Source organism: Balaenoptera acutorostrata, chromosome 3, assembly GCF_949987535.1.
Source record: "Balaenoptera acutorostrata chromosome 3, mBalAcu1.1, whole genome shotgun sequence".
NCBI classification, from domain to species: domain Eukaryota; kingdom Metazoa; phylum Chordata; class Mammalia; order Artiodactyla; family Balaenopteridae; genus Balaenoptera; species Balaenoptera acutorostrata.
This window is the reverse complement of record NC_080066.1, coordinates 109,951,101-109,970,966: the sequence shown is the minus strand read 5'-3', so window position 1 is coordinate 109,970,966 and position 19,866 is coordinate 109,951,101.

The window sequence follows — 19,866 nt, the reverse complement described above, 5'->3', positions numbered from 1 at the left end:
GAGGTGGGGGAAGAAGAGAAATTGGTGAGGGAGACTACGAAGTACAAACTTTCAGTTACAAAACAAATGAGTCACAGGTATGAAATGTACAGTGTGGGTAATACATTCAATAGTTATGTAACATCTTTTGTATGATGGGGCAGATGGAAGCTGGACTTGTCAAGCAAACTCATAGAAAATGAATTCATATGTGTGGTTACTAGAAGTGAAGGGTGAGGGGAGGGGGAATTGGGTGAAGGTAGACAAAAGATACAAGCTTCCAGTTATAATATAAACAAGGACTAAGGATGTAATGTACAATGAGATAAATATAACTAACAATGCTGTGGGTTATATGTGAAAATTGTTAAGAGAGCAAATCCTAAGAATTCTCATCACAAAAAATAATTCTTTTCTATTTCTTTACTGTTGCACCTATATGAGATGGTGAATGTTTACTAGACCTATTGTGGTTATCATTTCATGATGTATGCAAGTCCAACCATGATGCTGTACACCTTAAACTTATACAGTGCTGTATGTCAATTATATCCCAATAAAACTGGAAGAAGAATAAAAAAAGAGAACCTTTCTCCCTGGGCTCCTTGAGAAATAAGTCAAGGAATGCTCTGTTGTTGTTTTTTTCTTGATAAAGTATTCAATCAAACCCATAATAAACTTAAGGAACATAGAGTTTTAAATTTTTTGAAGATTCTAGGACAAGGGTCCCCAACCCCTGGGCCATGGACTGGTGGTAGTGGTCCGCAGCCTGTTAGGAACTGGAGCAAGGGAAGCTTCATCTGCCACTCTAGATTACTCTCCATCGCTGGCATTACTGCCTGAACCATCCCTCCCTGCCCACCCCCCCATGGAAAAATTGTCTTCCATGAAACTGGTCCCTGGTGTCAAAAAGGTTGGGGATTGCTGTTCTAGGATGTAAAAGAGTAACTAAAAATCATATCCTTTTAATTTGTTTTCATATTTGTTGATGGTAAATCATAGAAGATACAGCAATATACTAGTTATAGATTGGTTATCTTCCAATTACAAGCCTGATTAAATGTTTGAAATTAAAACAAGAATTCTGATTGTTATACCATTTATTAATATCCAGATATATTCATTATTGTATAACTTTTATTTACAATCTAATACATAACAAGATCTGACCTAGACACTGAGGTCATGGTTGTATAGGAGTAAGAAAGTGCTCTGGCCCTCATAAAATAATAAAAGACAAACTCAAATATCTTGGTGGGTAAAGTCTAAAACATTCCAGAAGTTGGAACTCTCATTATTAGAATTTTGTTTGTTGGTTTGATAGCTATGAGTGTTGACTCCAAATCATCCTAGAAAACGTTTAAGGAAAATTAAATGAAAGGATGATGCTAATAAAGTTATGGCCTCACTTGGAGACTGTCCAATATTAGTTAATATATGATTTTATATTACATTATATTTATATTGAAACCTACCCATTTTTAATCACAACTATATTCCATGCATTATGGTTGTTTTAATTGTACTAATTGGAAAGGGGAGAGGGTAAACAAAAATAAGCACATAGTTGTCATGACAACAAAGTCAACAGTTAGTAAGTAATATCAAAAATTTCTTCCTTCTTTCTTATCCTTAAAGGTGGTTCAGGGGAGGCTTTCAAGATGGTGGAGGAGTAAGACGTGGAGATCACCTTCCTCCCCACAAACACATCAGAAATACATCTACATGTGGAACAACTCCTACAGAACACCTACTGAATGCTGGCAGAAGACCTCAGACTTCCCAAAAGGCAAGAAACTCTTCCATGTACTTGGGTAGGGCAAAAGAAAGAAGAAAAAACAGAGACAAAAGAAGAGGGACGGAACCTGCCCATCAGGGAGTGAGCTGTGAAGCAGGAAAAGTTTCCACACACTAGGAAGTCCCTTCATGGCAGAGATGGGGGGCAGGGTGGTGGGGGGGGAAGCTTTGGAGCCATGGAGGAGAGCGCAGCAATAGGGGTGCAGAGGGCAAAGCGGAGAGATTCCAGCACAGAGGATCAGTGCTGACCAGCACTCACCAGCCCGAGAGGCTTGTCTGTTCACCCACCAGGATGGGTGGGGGGTGGGGGCTGGGAGCTGAAGCTCAGGCTTCGGAGGTCAGATCCCAGGGAGGGGACTGCGGTTGGCTGCATGAACACAGGCTGAAGGGGGCTAGTGTACCACAGCTAGCCAGGAGGGAGTGTGGGAAAAAATCTGGAACTGCCTAAGAGGCAAGAGACCATTGTTTCGGGGTGTGTGAGAAGAGGGGATTCAGAGCACCACCAAAACGTGCTCCAGAGACGGGCGCGAGCTGCGGCTATCAGCGCGGACACTGGAGACGGGCATGAGACACTCAGGCTGCTGCTGCAACCACCAAGAAGCCTGTGTGCAAGCACAGGTCACTATCCACACCGCCCCTCCTGGGAGCCTGTGCAGCCTGCCAGTGCCAGGGTCCTGTGGTCCAGGGTCAACTTCCCCAGGAGAACACACGGCGCACCCCAGGCTGTTGCAATGTCACATTGGCCTCTGCCTCCACAGGCTCGCCCTGTATTCTGTACCCCTCCCTCCCACCGGCCTGAGTGAGCCAGACCCCCCTAATCAGTTGCTATCTTAACCCCGTCCTGTCTGGGTGGGAGCAGACGCCCTCAGGCAACCTACACTCAGAGGCGGGGCCAAATCTAAAGCTGAACCCCAGGAGCTGTGCGGGTTAAATCTCCAGTGGATTAAATTCCACAATCAACTTGATGTACCCTGCATCTCTGGAATACCTGAATAGACAACGTATCACCCCAAAATTGAGGCAGTGGACTTTGGGAGTAACTGTAGACTTGGGGATTGCTTTCTGCATCTAATTTGTTTCTGATTTTATGTTTATCTTAGCTTAGTATTTAGAGTTTATTATCATTGTTAGATTTGTTTATTGATTTGGTTGCTCTCTTCATCCTTTTTTTTTATATATAGACATATATATTTTTTTCCTTTTTCTCTTTTTGTGAGTGTGTATGTGTATGCTTCTTGGTGCGATTTTGTCTGTATAGCTTTGCTTTTACCATTTGTCCTAGGGTTCTGTCTGTCCATTTTTCTTTTTGTTTTTGTTTCTTTTTTTAGTATAGGTTTTAGTGCTTGTTGTCATTGGTGAATTAGTTTTTTGGTTTGGTTGCTCTCTTCTTTCTTTCTTTCTTATTTTTTTTCTTTTTTAATTTATAATAATTATTTTTATTTTTATTTTAATAACTTTATTTTACTATATTTTTTTCTTTCTTTCTTTCTTTTTTGCTCCCTTTTCTTCTGAGTCATGTGGCTGACAGGGTCTTGGTGTTCCAGCTGCGTGTCAGGCCTGTGCCTCTGAGGGGGGAGAGCCGAGTTCAGGACACTGGTCCACCAGAAACCTCCCAGCTCCACGTAATATCAAATGGCAAAAGCTCTCCCAGAGATCTCCATCTCAACGCTAAGACCCAGCTCCACTCAACGACCAGCAAACTACAGTGCTGGACACCCTGTGCCAAACAACTAGCAATACAGGAACACAGCCCCACCCATTAGCAGAGAGGCTGCCTAAAATCATAAAAAGGTCACAGACACCACAAAACACACCATCAGACGTGGACCTGTCCATCAGAAAGACAAGATCCAGACTCATCCACCATAACACAGGCACTAGTCCCCTCCACCAGGAAGCGTACACAACCCACTGAACCAACCTTAGCCACTGGGGGCAGACACCAAAAACAATGGGAACTACGAACCAGCAGCCTGTGAAAAGGAGACCCCAAACAGTAAGTTTAGCAAAATGAAAAGACAGAGAAACACACAAAAGATGAAGGAGCAAGGTAAAAAACCACCAGACCAAACAAATGAAGAGGAAATAGGCAGTCTACCTGAAAAAGAATTCAGAGTAATGATAGTAAAGATGATCCAAAATCTTAGAAATAGAATGGAGAAAATACAAGAAACATTTAACAAGGACCTAGAAGAAAGAAAGAGCAAACAAACAACAATGAGCAACACAATACATGAAATTAAAAATTCTCTAGAAGGACTCAATAGCAGAATAACTGAGGCAGAAGAACGATAAGTGACCTGGAAGACAGAATAGTGGAAATAACTACTGCAGAGCAGAATAAAGAAAAAAGAATGAAGAGAATTGAGGACAGTCTTAGAGACCTCTGGGACAACATTAAACACACCAACATTCGAATTATAGGGGTCCCAGAAGAAGAAGAGAAAAAGAAAGGGACTGAGAAAATATTTGAAGAGATTATAGTTGAAAACTGCCCTAATATAGGAAAGGAAATAGTTAATCAAGTCCAGGAAGCACAGAGAGTCCCATACAGGATAAATCCAAGGAGAAACATGCCAAGACACATATTAATCAAACTATGAAAAATTAAACACGAAGAAAAATATTAAAGGCAACAAGGGAAAATCAACAAATAACATACAAGGGAATCCACATAAGGTTAAGAGCTAATCTTTCAGCAGAAACTCTGCAAGCCAGAAGGGAGTGGCAGGACATATTGAAATTGATGAAAGGGAAGAACCCACAACCAAGATTACTCTACCCAGCAGGGATCTCATTCAAAACCTTTACAGACAAGCAAAAGCTAAGAGAATTCAGCACCACCAAACTAGCTTTACAACAAATGCTAAAGGAACTTCTCTAGGCAGGGAACACAAGAGAAGGAAAACACATACAATAACAAACCCAAACAATTAAGAAAACTGTAATAGGAACATACATATCAATAAATACCTTAAATGTATATGGATTATATGCTCCAACAAAAAGACATAGACTGGCAGAATGGATACAAAAACAAGACCCATATACAGGCTGCCTACAAGAGACCCATTTTAGACCTAGGGAAACATACAGACTGAAAGTGAGAGAATGGAAAAAGATATTCCATGCAAATGGAAATTTAAAAAAAGCTGGAGTAGCAATTCTCATATCAGACAAAATAGACTTTAAAATAAAGACTATTACAAGACACAAAGAGGGACACTACAAAATGATCAAGGGATCAATCTAAGAAGAAGATATAACAATTGTAAATATTTATGCACCAAACACAGGAGCGCACAATACATAAAGCAAAGGTTAACAGCCATAGAAGGGGAAATTGACAGTAACACAATCATAGTAGGGGACTTTAACACACCATTTTCACCAATGGACAGATCATCCAAAATGAAAATAAATGAGGAAACACAAGCTTTAAATGATACATTAAACAAGATGGACTTAATTGATATTTATAGGACATTCCATCCCAAAACAACAGGATACACTTTCTTCTCAAGTGCTCATGGAACCTTCTCCAGGATAGATCATATCTTGGGTCACAAATCAAGCCTTGGTAAATTTAAGAAAATTGAAATCATATCAAGTATCTTTTCCAACCACAATCTATGAGACTAGATACTAATTACAGGAAAAAATCTGTAAAAAATACAAACACATGGAGGCTAAACAATACAGTACTTAATAACAAAGAGATCACTGAAGAAATCAAAGAAGAAATCAAAAAATACCTAGAAACAAATGACAAGGAATACACGACGACCCAAAACCTATGGGATGCAGCAAAAGCAGTTCTAAGAGGGAAGTGTAGAGCAATACAATCCTCCCTCAAGAAACAAGAAAAACTCAAATAAACAACCTAATATTACACCTGAAGCAATGAGAGAAAGAAGAACGAAAAAACCACATATTAGCAGAAAGAAAGAAATAAAGATCGTATCAGAAATAAATGAAAAAGAAATGAAGGAAACAATAGCAAAGATCAATAAAACTAAACGCTGGTTCTTTGAGAAGATAAACAACATGGATAAACCATTAGCCAGACTCATCAAGAAAAAAAGGAAGAGGATTCAAATCATTAGAATTTGAAATGAAAAAGGAGAAGTGACAACTGTCACTGCAGAAATACAAAGGATCATGAGATTACTACAAGCAACTATATGCCAATAAAATGGACAACCTGGAAGAAATGGACAAATTCTGAGAAATGCACAACCTTCTGAGACTGGACCAGGAAGAAACAGAAAATATAAACAGACCAATCACAAGCACTGAAATTGAGACTATGATTAAAAATCTTCCAACAAACAAAAGCCCAGGACCAGATGGCTTCACAGGCGAATTCTATCAAACATTTAAAGAAGAGCTAACACCTATTCTTCTTAAACTCTTCCAGAATATAGCAGAGGGACGAACACTCCCAAACTCATTCTACGAGGCCACCATCACCCTGATACCAAAACCAGACAAAGATGTCACAAAGAAAGAAAACTACAGGCCAGTATCACTGATGAACACAGATGCAACAATCCTCAACAAAATACTAGGAAACAGAATCCAACAGCACATTAAAAGAATCATACACCATAACCAAGTGGGGTTTATCCTAGGAATGCAAGGACTCTTCAATATATGCAAATCAATGAATGTGATAAACCATATTAACAAACTGAAGGAGAAAATCCATATGATCATGTCAATAGATTCAGAAAAAGCTTTTGACAAAATTCAGAACCCATTTACGATAAAAACCCTCCAGAATGTAGGCATAGAGAGAACTTACCTCAACATATTAAAGGCCATATATGACAAACCCACAGCCAACATCGTTCTCAATGGTGAAAAACTGAGACTATTTCTTCTAAGATCAGGAACAATACAAGGTTGTCCATGCTCACCACTATTATTCAACATAGTTTTGGAAGTTTTAACCACATCAATCAGAGAAGAAAAAAAAAATAAAAGGAATTCAAATTGGAAAAAAAAAGTAAATCTGTCACAGTTTGCAGATGACATGATACTATACATAGAGAATCCTAAAATGCTACCCAAAAACTACTAGAGCTAATCAATGAATTTGGTAAAGTATCAGGATACACAAAATTAATGCACAGAAATCTCTTGCATTCCTATACACTAATGAAAAATCTGAAGGAGAAATTAAGGAAACACTCCCATTTACCATTGCAACAAAAAGAATAAAATACCTAGGAATAAACCTACCTAAGGAGACAAAAGACCTGTATGCAGAAAACTATAAGACACTGATGGAAGAAATTAAAGATGATAGAAACAGATGGAGAGATATACCATGTTCTTGGATTGGAAGAATCAACACTGTGAAAATGACTACACTACTCAAAGCAATCTACAGATTCAGTGCAATCCCTATCAAACTACCAATGGCATTTTTCACAGAACTAGAACAAGAAATTTTACAATTTGCATGGAAACACAAATGACCCCGAATAGCCAAAGCAATCTTGAGAAAGAAAAATGGAGCTGGTGGAATCAGCCTCCCTGACTTTAGACGATACTACAAAGCTACAGTATTCAAGACAGTATGGTACTGGCACAAAAAGAGAAATATAGATCAATGGAACAGAATAGAAACCTAGAGATAAACCCACGCATATATGGTCACCTTATTTTTGATAAAGGAGGCAAGAGTATACAATGGAGAAAAGATAGCCTCTTTAAGTGGTGCTGGGAAAACTGGACAGCTACATGTAAAAGAATGAAATTAGAACAAGTCCTAACACCATACACAAAAATAAACTCAAAATGGATTAAAGACCTAAATGTAAGGTCAGACACTATAAAACTCTTGGAGGAAATTATAGGCAGAACACTCTATGACATACATTACAGCAAGATCCTTTCTGAACCACCTCCTATAGAAATGGAAATACAAAGAAAAATAAACAAATGGGACCTAATGAAACTTAAAAGCTTTTGAACCACAAAGGAAACCATAAACAAGATGAAAAGACAACCCTCAGAGTGGGAGAAAATATTTGCAAATGAAGCAACTGACAAAGGATTAATCTCCAAAATTTACCAGCAGCTCATGCAGCTCAATATCCAAAAAACAAACAACCCAATCCAACAATGGGCAGAAGACCTAAACAGACATTTCTCCAAAGAAGATATATAGATTGCCAACATACACATGAAAGAATGCTCAACATCACTAATCAGTAGAGAAATGCAAATCAAAACTACAATGATTTATCACCTCACACCAGTCAGAATGGCCATCATCAAAAAATCTACAAACAATAAATGCTAGAGAGGGTACGGAGACAATGGAACCCTCTTGCATTCTTGGTGGGAATGTAAATTGACACAGCCACTATGGAGAACAGTATGGAGGTTCCTTAAAAAAATAAAAATAGAATTACCATACAACCCAGCCATCCCACTACTGGGCATATATCTTGAGAAAACCATAATTCAAAAAGAGACATGAAAAAAAAAAATAGCGACATGTACCACAATGTTCATTGCAGCAGTATTTACAATAGCCAGGACATGGAAGCAACCAGCGACGGATGAATGGATAAAGAAGATGTGGCACATATATACAATGGAATATTACTCAGCCATAAAAAGAAATGAAATTGAGTTATTTGTAGTGATGTGCATGGACCTAGAGTCTGTCATACAGAGTGAAGTCAGAAAGAACAAAACAGATACTGTATGCTAACACATCTATATGGAATCTAAAAAAAAAAAAAAGGTCCTGAAGAACCTAGGGGCAGAACAGTAATAAAGACGCAGACATAGGGAATGGACTTGACACGGGGAGGGGGAAGTGTAAGCTGCGACGAAGTGAGAGAGTGGCTTGGATTTATATATACTACCAAATGTAAAATAGATAGCTAGTGGGAAGCAGCTGCATAGCACAGGGAGATCAGCTTGGTGCTTTGTGACCACCTAGAGGGGTGAGATAGGGAAGGTGGGAGGAAGATGCAAGAGGGAGGAGATATGGGGATATATGTATATTTATAGCCAATTCACTTTGTTATAAAGCAGAAACTAACACACCATTGTAAAGCAACTATACTCCAATAAAGATGTTAAAGAAAAAGGTGTTCAAGGTCAAGATTAGTTATTCTGGATTAAGGTATTCCTGAGAGTCTCAAGTGATGATAAATAATATTCTACCTGTTTTCTGATTTCTCTTTCTCTGTTTTTTTTGTTTTTGTTTTTGTTTTTTGGGGGGTTTGGGGGGTTTCTTTTGTTTGTTTGTTTTTTTGTTGTTTTTGGAAATCAGAAAACTGTCAGAGTAAGAAAGGGATAGCTCATGCATGGTACTTTTAAATGCTCAAAATGATATCATTCAGAAAGGTGTAAATTTTGTTCCCATATACATTGTGATAGATAACGTTGAAGAAAAAGACTGTTGACAAAACAAAGAAAGACACATACAAATGCATGTTTATGTCATTTAGAAATAAAGAAAACAGAATGGGTAAAAACACAAAATATAAAGATTAAAGTTAATGAAGAAAATTAAATGCTCAGAAAGAATTTTAACATTATATTGCATAAAGAACAACCATATATGGGAAGTAATATCATAAGAAGTGACGTTTTATATATCCCCTAATACACCAAGAAAATGGTGAGAATTAAGAACTAAGACTATAGAAAAAACTATTGCATATATGCCTTATATTTTAAAGTAATATGAAATACAGAAATCATTATGCCAAAGGTGTATATTAAGGAAAACAGAATATGCAATTTCCAAAGTCAAAATTCTCAAAGAAGTAAATTATGAATCCAGATGAGAAATTATAGTAAACGATTAGGACAGGATGGTATTTATCAGAAAATCCTAAGAGAATTACAATGTGAGTTGTAATAAATAGTTGAAAATATCAGTATTTATGAAAGATTAGAATGTAATACATTGCCTAGTCTTTAGAAAGAATTATTGTCCTTGAAGTTCTAAAAAAAATTACTTGCTATTTTTAAAGATAGAATGTCATGTTACTTTGTTACCTATGTTGACAGAAGTTTTAATATGTTTTTAAAAAATTTATCCAGCACTTTAACCAACATTTACTGAGCACATTTTATGTTCCAGAAAAACATAACACTCTGTATTGTACAGCTAGAATGGATGAATGATGACCCCATTACGATCCTTACAATCTATGAGTTAATATTGGTATATAGCAGATTACTTACAATATTTTAAGTGTTATAATAAGGATTGTCATAAATATGAATGCTGAGGTAAAAACAATTATTTTTTATTAAAATGGCAGAGGAAAAAAATTACAGAATTAAACTCTTTATACTAGAATTATATACATTACATAAGTCCAACTAAATTTTTAACAGAAAAGAATAAAATCTTAAACAAGTAGTCTAACAATGGCTTGTAAAGAAATATTGTAATTAATAAATGCATCAAAATCATGTTTTTCAAGTGTTTATTTTGGGTAAAAGGATCTATGTACATGTTTCATTTCAAGGTATCTGCCTAGTACCCATAATTAACACTAGTATGAAAAGAAGCTAGAAATAAAACAGAATTTCTAAGCCAAAACCATCCAGTAAACAAACAGGAAACACATCACAAAATGTGTTCACTAGACCTCACCATATTGGCCACAGCAAAATCAGAGTGTGAAATATGAGCATGTCTCAAGAGATCTGAATAGTCAGTTAGACCAGCACATTAACAGTGAATATGAATGATCCTAAATAGAAGGCAATACCAAGCAGACAGCCAAAAAATGTAGATAAGACTTCACCGTTGAGCAAGAGATCAGATGAACAAGGTCTTGATCAATACAAACAAGGGGGTCAGAGAGAAGATGGCGGAAGAGTAAGACGCGGAGATCACATTCCTTCCCACAGATACAGTAGAAATACACCTACACGTGGAACTGCTCCTACAGAACACCCACTGAACGCTGGCAGAAAACGTCCGACCTCCAAAAAGGCAAGAAACTCCCCCCGTACTTGGGTAGGGCAAAAGAAAAAAGAAATAACAGAGACAAAAGAATAGGGACGGCACCTGCACCAGTGGGAGAGAGCTGTGAAGGAGGAAAGGTTTCCACGCACTAGGAAGCCCCTTCGCGGGCGGAGACTGCGGGGGGCGGAGGGGGGAAGCTTCAGAGCCACGGAGGAGAGCGCAGCCCCAGGGGTGCGGAGGGCAAAGCGGAGAGGTTCCCGCACAGAGGCTCGGCGCCGAGCAGCACTCACCAGCCCGAGAGGCTTGTCTGCTTAGCCGCCGGGGCGGGCGGGGCTGGGAGCTGAGGCTCGGCTTCAGTCGGATCGCAGGGAGAGGACTGGGGCTGGCAGCGTGAACACAGCCTGAAGGGGTTAGCGCACCACAGCTAGCCGGGAGGGAGTCCGGGGAAAAAGTCTGCAGCTGCCGAAGAGGCAAGAGACTTTTTCTTGCCTCTTTGTTTCGCGGCGGGCAAGGAGAGGGGATTCAGAGCGCCGCCTAAACGAACTCCAGAGAAGGGCGCGAGCCGCGGCTATCAGCGCGGATCCCACAGCAACAGGGGCGCAGAGGGAAAATCGGAGAGACTCCCGCACAGAGGCTCGGCGCAGAGCGGCGCTCACCAGCCCGAGAGGCTTGTCTGCTCCCCCGCCGGGGCGGGCAGGGCTGGGAGCTGAGGCTCGGGCTGCGGTCGGATCGCAGGGAGAGGACTGGGGCTGGCGGCGTGAACACAGCCTGAAGGGGTTGGCGCACCACAGCTAGCCGGGAGGGAGACCGGGAAAAGGTCTGCAGCTGCCGAAGAGGCAAGAGACTTTTTCTTGCCTCTTTGTTTCGCTGCGCGCAAGGAGAGGGGATTCAGAGCGCCGCCTAAACGAACTCCAGAGAAGGGCGCAAGCCACGGCGATCAGCGCGGACCCCAGAGACGGGCGTGAGACGCTGGGGCTGCTGCTGCCGCCTCCAAAAAGCCTGTGTGTGAGCACAGGTCACTCTCCACACCTCCCCTCCCGGGAGCCTGTGCAGCCCGCCACTGCCAGGGTCCCGGGATCCGGGGACAACATCCCCGGGAGAACGCACTGCGCGCCTCGAGCTGGTGCAACGTCACGCAGGCCTCGGCCGCCGCAGGCTCGCCCCGCCTCCTCCGTACCGCTCCCTCCCCGCGGCCTGGGTGAGCCAGAGCCCCCGAAGCAGCTGCTCCTTTAACCCCGTCCTGTCTGGGCGGGGAACAGACGCCCTCAGGCGACCTACATGCAGAGGCGGGTCCAAATCCAAAGCTGAACCCCAGGAGCTGTGCGAACAGGGAAGAGAAAGGGAAATCTCTCCCAGCAGCCTCAGGAGCAGCGGATTAAAACTCCACAAACAACTTGATGTACCTGCATCTGTTGAATACCTGAATAGACAACGAATCAGCCCAAATTCAGGAGGGGGACTCTGGGAGCAGGAGATATTAATTTTTCCCCTTTTCCTTTTTTTTGTGAGTGTATATGTATATGCTTCTGGGTGAGATTTTGTCTGTATAGCTTTGCTTTACAATAGCTTTATTTTACTTCACTATATTATAGCCTCTTTCTTTCTTTCTTTCTATTTTTTCTCCCTTTTACTCTGAGCCGTGTGGACGAAAGGCTCTTGGTGCTCCAGCCAGGCATCAGGGCCGTGCCTCTGAGGTGGGAGAGCCAACTTCAGAACACTGGTCCACAAGAGACCTCCCAGCTCCACGTAATACCAAATGGCAAAAATCTCCCAGAGATCTCCATCTCAACATCAAGACCCAGCTTCACTCAACGACCAGCAAGCTACAGTGCTGGACATCCTATGCCAAACAACTAGCTAGACAGGAACACAACCCCATCCATTGGCAGAGAGGCTGCCTAAAATCATAATAAGGCCACAGACACCCCAAAATACACCACCAGACGTGGACGTGCCCACCAGAAAGACAAGATCTAGCCTCATCCACCAGAACTCAGGCACTAGTTCCCTCCACCAGGAAGCCTACACAACCCACTGAACCAACCTTAGCCGCTGGGGACAGATACCAAAAACAACGGGAACTACGAACCTGCAGCCTGTGAAAAGGAGACCCCAAACACAGTAAGATAGGCAAAATGAGACGACAGAAAAACACACAGCAGATGAAGGAGCAGGCTCAAAACACACTGGACTTAACAAATGAAGAGGAAATAGGTAGTCTACCTGAAAAAGAATTCAGAATAATGATAGTACGGATGATCCAAAATCTTGGAAATAGAATAGACAAAATGCAAGAAACATTTAACAAGGATGTAGAAGAACTAAAGAGGAACCAAGCAATGATGAAAAACACAATAAATGAAATTAAAAATACTCTAGATGGGATCAATAGTAGAATAACTGAGGCAGAAGAAAGGATAAGTGACCTGGAAGATAAAATGGTGGAAATAACTACTACAGAGCAGGATAAAGAAAAAAGAATGAAAAGAACTGAGGACAGTCTCAGGGACCTCTGGGACAACATTAAACGTGCCAACATTCGAATTATAGGGGTACCAGAAGAAGAAGAGAAAAAGAAAGGGACTGAGAAAATTTTTGAAGAGATTATAGTTGAAAACTTCCCTAATATGGGAAAGGAAATAGTTAATCAAGTCCTGGAAGCACAGAGAGTCCCATACAGGATAAACCCAAGGAGGAACACGCCAAGACACATATTAATCAAACTGTCAAAAATTAAATATAAGGAAAACATATTAAAGGCAGCAAGGGAAAAAAAACAAATAACACACAAGGGAATCCCCATAAGGTTAACATCTGATCTCTCAGCAGAAACTCTGCAAGCCAGAAGGGAGTGGCAGGATATACTTAAAGTCATGAAGGAGAAAAACCTACAACCAAGATTACTCTACCCAGCAAGGATCTCATTCAGATTCGATGGAGAAATTAAAACCTTTACAGACAAGCAAAAGCTGAGAGAGTTCAGCACCACCAAACCAGCTTTACAACAAATGCTAAAGGAAATTCTCTAGGCAAGAAACACAAGAGAAGGAAAACACCTACAATAACAAACCCAATACATTTAAGAAAATGGGAATAGGAACATACATATCGATAATTACCTTGAATGTAAATGGATTAAATGCTCCCACCAAAAGACACAGGCTGGCTGAATGGATACAAAAACAAGACCCATACATATGCTGTCTACAAGAGACCCACTTCAGACCTAGGGACACATACAGACTGAAAGTGAGGGGATGGAAAAAGATATTCCATGCAAATGGAAATCAAAAGAAAGCTGGAGTAGCAATTCTCATATCAGACAAAATAGACTTTAAAATAAAGACTATTACAAGAGACAAAGAAGGACACTATATAATGATCAAGGGATCGATCCAAGAGGAAGGTATAACAATTGTAAATATTTATGCACCTAACATAGGAGCACCTCAATACATAAGGCAAATACTAACAGCCATGAAAGGGGAAATTGACAGCAACACAATCATAGTAGGGGACTTTAACACCCCACTTTCACCAATGGACAGATCATCCAAAATGAAAATAAATAAGGAAACACAAGCTTTAAATGATACATTAAACAATATGGACTTAATTGATATTTATAGGACATTCCACCCAAAAACAACAGAATACACATTTTTCTCAAGTGCTCATGGAACATTCTCCAGGATAGATCATATCTTGGGTCACAAATCAAGCCTTGGTAAATTTAAGAAAATTGAAATCGTATCAAGTATCTTTTCCGACCACAATGCTATGAGACTAGATATCAATTACAGGAAAAGATCTGTAAAAAATACAAACACATGGAGGCTACACAATACATTACTTAATAACGAAGTGATTACTGAAGAAATCAAAGGGGAAATCAAAAAATACCTAGAAACAAATGACAATGGAGACACGACGACCCAAAACCTATGGGACACAGCAAAAGCAGTGCTAAGAGGGAAGTTTATAGCAATACAAGCCTACCTCAAGAAACAGGAAACATCTCGATTAAACAACCTAACCTTGCACCTAAAGCAATTAGAGAAAGAAGAACAAAAAAACCCCAAAGCCAGCAGAAGGAAAGAAATTATAAAGATCAGGTCAGAAATAAATGAAAAAGAAATGAAGGAAACAATAGCAAAAATCAATGAAACTAAAAGCTGGTTCTTTGAGAAGATAAACAAAATTGATAAACCATTAGCCAGACTCATCAAGAGAAAAAGGGAGAAGACTCAGATCAATAGAATTAGAAATGAAAAAGGAGAAGTAACCACTGACACTGCAAAAATACAAAAGATCATGAGAGATTACTACAAGCAACTATATGCCAATAAAATGGACAACCTGGAAGAAATGGACAGATTCTTAGAAATGCACAAACTGCCGAGACTGAACCAGGAAGAAATAGAAAATATGAACAGACCAATCACAAGCACTGAAATTGAAACTGTGATTAAAAACCTTCCAACAAACAAAAGCCCAGGACCAGATGGCTTCACAGGTGAATTCTATCAAACATTTAGAGAAGAGCTAACACCTATCCTTCTCAAACTCTTCCAAAATATTGCAGAGGGAGGAACACTCCCAAACTCATTCTACGAGGCCACCATCACCCTGATACCAACCAGACAAAGATGTCACAAAGAAAGAAAACTACAGGCCAATATCACTGATGAACATAGATGCAAAAATCCTCAACAAAATACTAGCAAACAGAATCCAACAGCACATTAAAAGGATCATACACCATGATCAAGTGGGGTTTATCCCAGGAATGCAAGGATTCTTCAATATATGCAAATCAATCAATGTGATACACCATATTAACAAATTGAAGGAGAAAAACCATATGATCATCTCAATAGATGCAGAGAAAGCTTTTGACAAAATTCAACACCCATTTATGATAAAAGCCCTGCAGAAAGTAGGCATAGAGGGAACTTTCCTCAACATAATAAAGGCCATATATGACAAACCCACAGCCAACATTGTCCTCAATGGTGAAAAACTGAAACCATTTCCACTAAGATCAGGAACAAGACAAGGTTGCCCACTCTCACCACTATTATTCAACATAGTTTTGGAAGTCCTAGCCACAGCAATCAGAGAAGACAAAGAAATAAAAGGAATCCAAATCGGAAAAGAAGAAGTAAAGCTGTCACTATTTGCAGATGACATGATACTATACATAGAGAATCCTAAAGATGCTACCAGAAAACTCCTAGAGCTAATCAATGAATTTGGTAAAGTAGCAGGATACAAAATTAATGCACAGAAATCTCTTGCATTTCTATACACTAATGACGAAAAATCTGAAAGTGAAATTAAGAAAACACTCCCATTTACCATTGCAACAAAAAGAATAAAATATCTAGGAATAAACCTACCTAAGGAGACAAAAGACCTGTATGCAGAAAATTATAAGACACTGATGAAAGAAATTAAAGATGATACAAATAGATGGAGAGATATACCATGTTCCTGGATTGGAAGAATCAACATTGTGAAAATGTCTCTACTACCCAAAGCAATCTACAGATTCAATGCAATCCCTATCAAACTACCACTGGCATTTTTCACAGAACTAGAACAAAAAATTTCACAATTTGTATGGAAACACAAAAGACCCCGAATAGCCAAAGCAATCTTGAGAACGAAAAATGGAGCTGGGGGAATCAGGCTCCCTGACTTCAGACTATATTACAAAGCTTCAGTAATCAAGACAGTTTGGTATTGGCACAAAAACAGAAATATAGATCAATGGAACAGGATAGAAAGCCCAGAGATAAACCCACACACATATGGTCAACTTATCTTTGATAAAGGAGGCAAGCATATACAGTGGAGAAAAGACAGCCTCTTCAATAAGTGGTGCTGGGAAAATTGGACAGGAACATGTAAAAGTATGAAATTAGAACACTCCCTGACACCATGCACAAAAATAAACTCAAAATGGATTAAAGACCTAAGTGTAAGGGCAGACACTATCAAACTCTTAGAGGAAAACATAGGCAGAACACTCTATGACATACATCACAGCAAGATTCTTTTTGACCCAGCTCCCAGAGAAATGGAAATAAGTACACAAATAAACAAATGGGACCTAATGAAACTGAAAAGCTTTTGCACAGCAAAGGAAACCATAAACAAGACCAAAAGACAACCCTCAGAATGGGAGAAAATATTTGCAAATGAAGCAACTGACAAAGGATTAATCTCCAAGATTTACAAGCAGCTCATGCAGCTCAATAACAAAAAAACGAACAACCCAATCCAAAAATGGGCAGAAGATCTAAATAGACATTTCTCCAAAGAAGATACACAGATGGCCTACAGACACATGAAAGAATGCTCAACATCATTAATCATTAGAGAAATGCAAATCAAAACTACAATGAGATATCATCTCACACCGGTCAGAATGGCCATCATCAAAAAATCTCGAAACAATAAATGCTGGAGAGGGTGTGGAGGAAAGGGAACACTCTTGCACTGTTGGTGGGAATGTAAATTGATACAGCCACTATGGAGAACAGTATGGAGGTTCCTTAAAAAACTACAAATAGAACTACCATACGACCCAGCAATCCCACTACTGGGCATATACCCTGAGAAAACCATAGGTCAAAAAGAGTCATGTACCAAAATGTTCATTGCAGCTCTATTTACAATAGCCAGGACATGGAAGCAACCTAAATGTCCATCGACAGATGAATGGATAAAGAAGATGTGGCACATATATACAATGGAATATTACTCAGCCATAAAAAGAAATGAAATGGAGGTATTTGTAATGAGGTGGATGGAGTTAGAGTCTGTCATACAGAGTGAAGTAAGTCAGAAAGAGAAAAACAAATACAGTATGCTAACACATATATATGGAATCTAAGGGAAAAAAAAAAAAAAAAAAAGGCCATGAAGAACCTAGTGGCAAGACGGGAATAAAGACACAGACCTACTAGAGAATGGACTTGAGGATATGGGGAGGGGGTGGGGTGAGATGTGACAGGGTAAGAGAGTGTCATGGACATATATACACTACCAAATGTAAAATAGATAGCTAGTGGGAAGCAGCCGCATAGCACAGGGAGATCAGCTCGGTGCTTTGTGACCACCTAGAGGGGTGGGATGGGGAGGGTGGGAGGGAGGGAGATGCAAGAGGGAAGAGAAATGGGAACATATTGTATATGTATAACAGATTCACTTTGTTATAAAGCAGATGCTAACACACTATTGTAAGGCAATTATACTTCAATAAAGATGTTTGAAAAAAAAAAAAATACAAACAAGGGTATAATTGGGCATTACAAAAGGCAGGCAAGGCACCAGTCAAGGGAGGCCTTAGCACAACAACTGAAATATATTTACATATATATTCAAATATTTACTGAGCAAGTACTCTATGAAAGATACTTTATGTGTGTGTGTTTCTTAACAGGATCCAACATCCTCACTGGGAAAGGGGTTAGAGATACAAATAAATTTAACTTTTCTGAATTCCTGAGGTTGATTCTCTAATTCTTCTTTCAATACTGGAGATATTTATTTTATACCCTCATAGAATTTGTAGATATCTTTATAATGTAATTTGCCACATTCTTTTCTCCACACCTAAATTTGTAATACCTTTACTATGCAACTTACCGTATGATTTTTTTCTTCTGCATTATAATATTCTAAAGGGTGTATTGTATCAGATATATTTAGCTATAATAAGTGCTTATTGAATAAATAAAACAATGACCTAGTAGTTCAGCATACAGTACTAATAACTTTTATGAAAACCATATGCCCTCATTTGGGCAGGGAGGGAGCCAGCATTTTTAGGATAAGTATTGGCATACATTAACAAGCTTATGAGCATGATGCATGGATATTGTTGGCTTCTAGTGTGGATTTTCAGGTCACATCCTTTTCAGTCGACACTATTCAATAGTGAATAATAGTGGTGCCAAGACTCCAAGAGCAAAATTATCCAGGTGTTTTATTCTATTAATATGTAAGGGAAACAGTGAAGCATGTAGTGCTGAATTTGGCAAGGTAGGAAAATAATTGCCAGGACACGTGGTGAACTTTAAAGATATGAAGGGGCCACAGTTCATTGACCATTGATAATGTCAACGTTAGTGACTGTGAAAGTTTCTTTTTTTAAAAAAGCAGTTTTGTTCCATGTTACTTATTTTAATTAAAGTTGTATTTATCTATTTATTATCTATGTATCAGTTATCTATCTATCCATCTATCTATCTACTAGTCTATCAATCTATCTATGAGGTTCAGGCGAATTAAGATATTCTTATAATTAGAAATAAACCCAAACACTTTATCACAACTAAGAAGACTTCTCAAAATATGTCTCCTACCCCTCTAATTTCATCTCCTGCTAAGATTTTCTTCCCTCATTTTGTTCCAGCTACACTGAACAAAGAGCTTCTTTCTACTCTTTATCCAGATAAGGTCATTTTTATTTCACTAGCATGACTAGGTGTTCCCTTTGCCTGGAACACTCTTCCGCAGATCTTCACATGACTGAACCTATCTCATTAATCAGTTTTCAGTTGAAATGTCATCTCCTCAAAGCAGCCTGACCTAAACTCTATTAAAGATAACTCTCCTTTCCCTCTCTTCCTATCCAATCACCCTCTCTGACATCTTTCATAGCACTCATCACTCTCTGAAACAATCTTATTTATGATCTTATGTACTTATTATCTCTCTCTTCCAAGAAGACAGGGAGCTTATTTTGGTTGGTGTTGTTTCCAGATGTATCTGCAATATACTTAACAGTGCCTGGCACATAATAGGTGGTTAAAAAACTAATTGTTGAATAAGCGAATAATAGTAGTGAATATATAGTCATATTTGCTTCTTTATATCCATGTATCCTCACAAGATACACTATTCACTTCAACTTTGTAAATTTGTGTTCTATGGAATTTTTTATGTAGTTTGCAACTTCCTAATTGCAAGGCATACCCAGGAAATCAATGAGCTGATACGTTGGACATAAAATTTAATGCCTTACTACACCCAAATGATAGATCCAAAGGTCTCAGAGTAATATAAATTAAGACAGAATTTTTTTAGCTGACAGAGTGTTAGAAAAGTTGAAT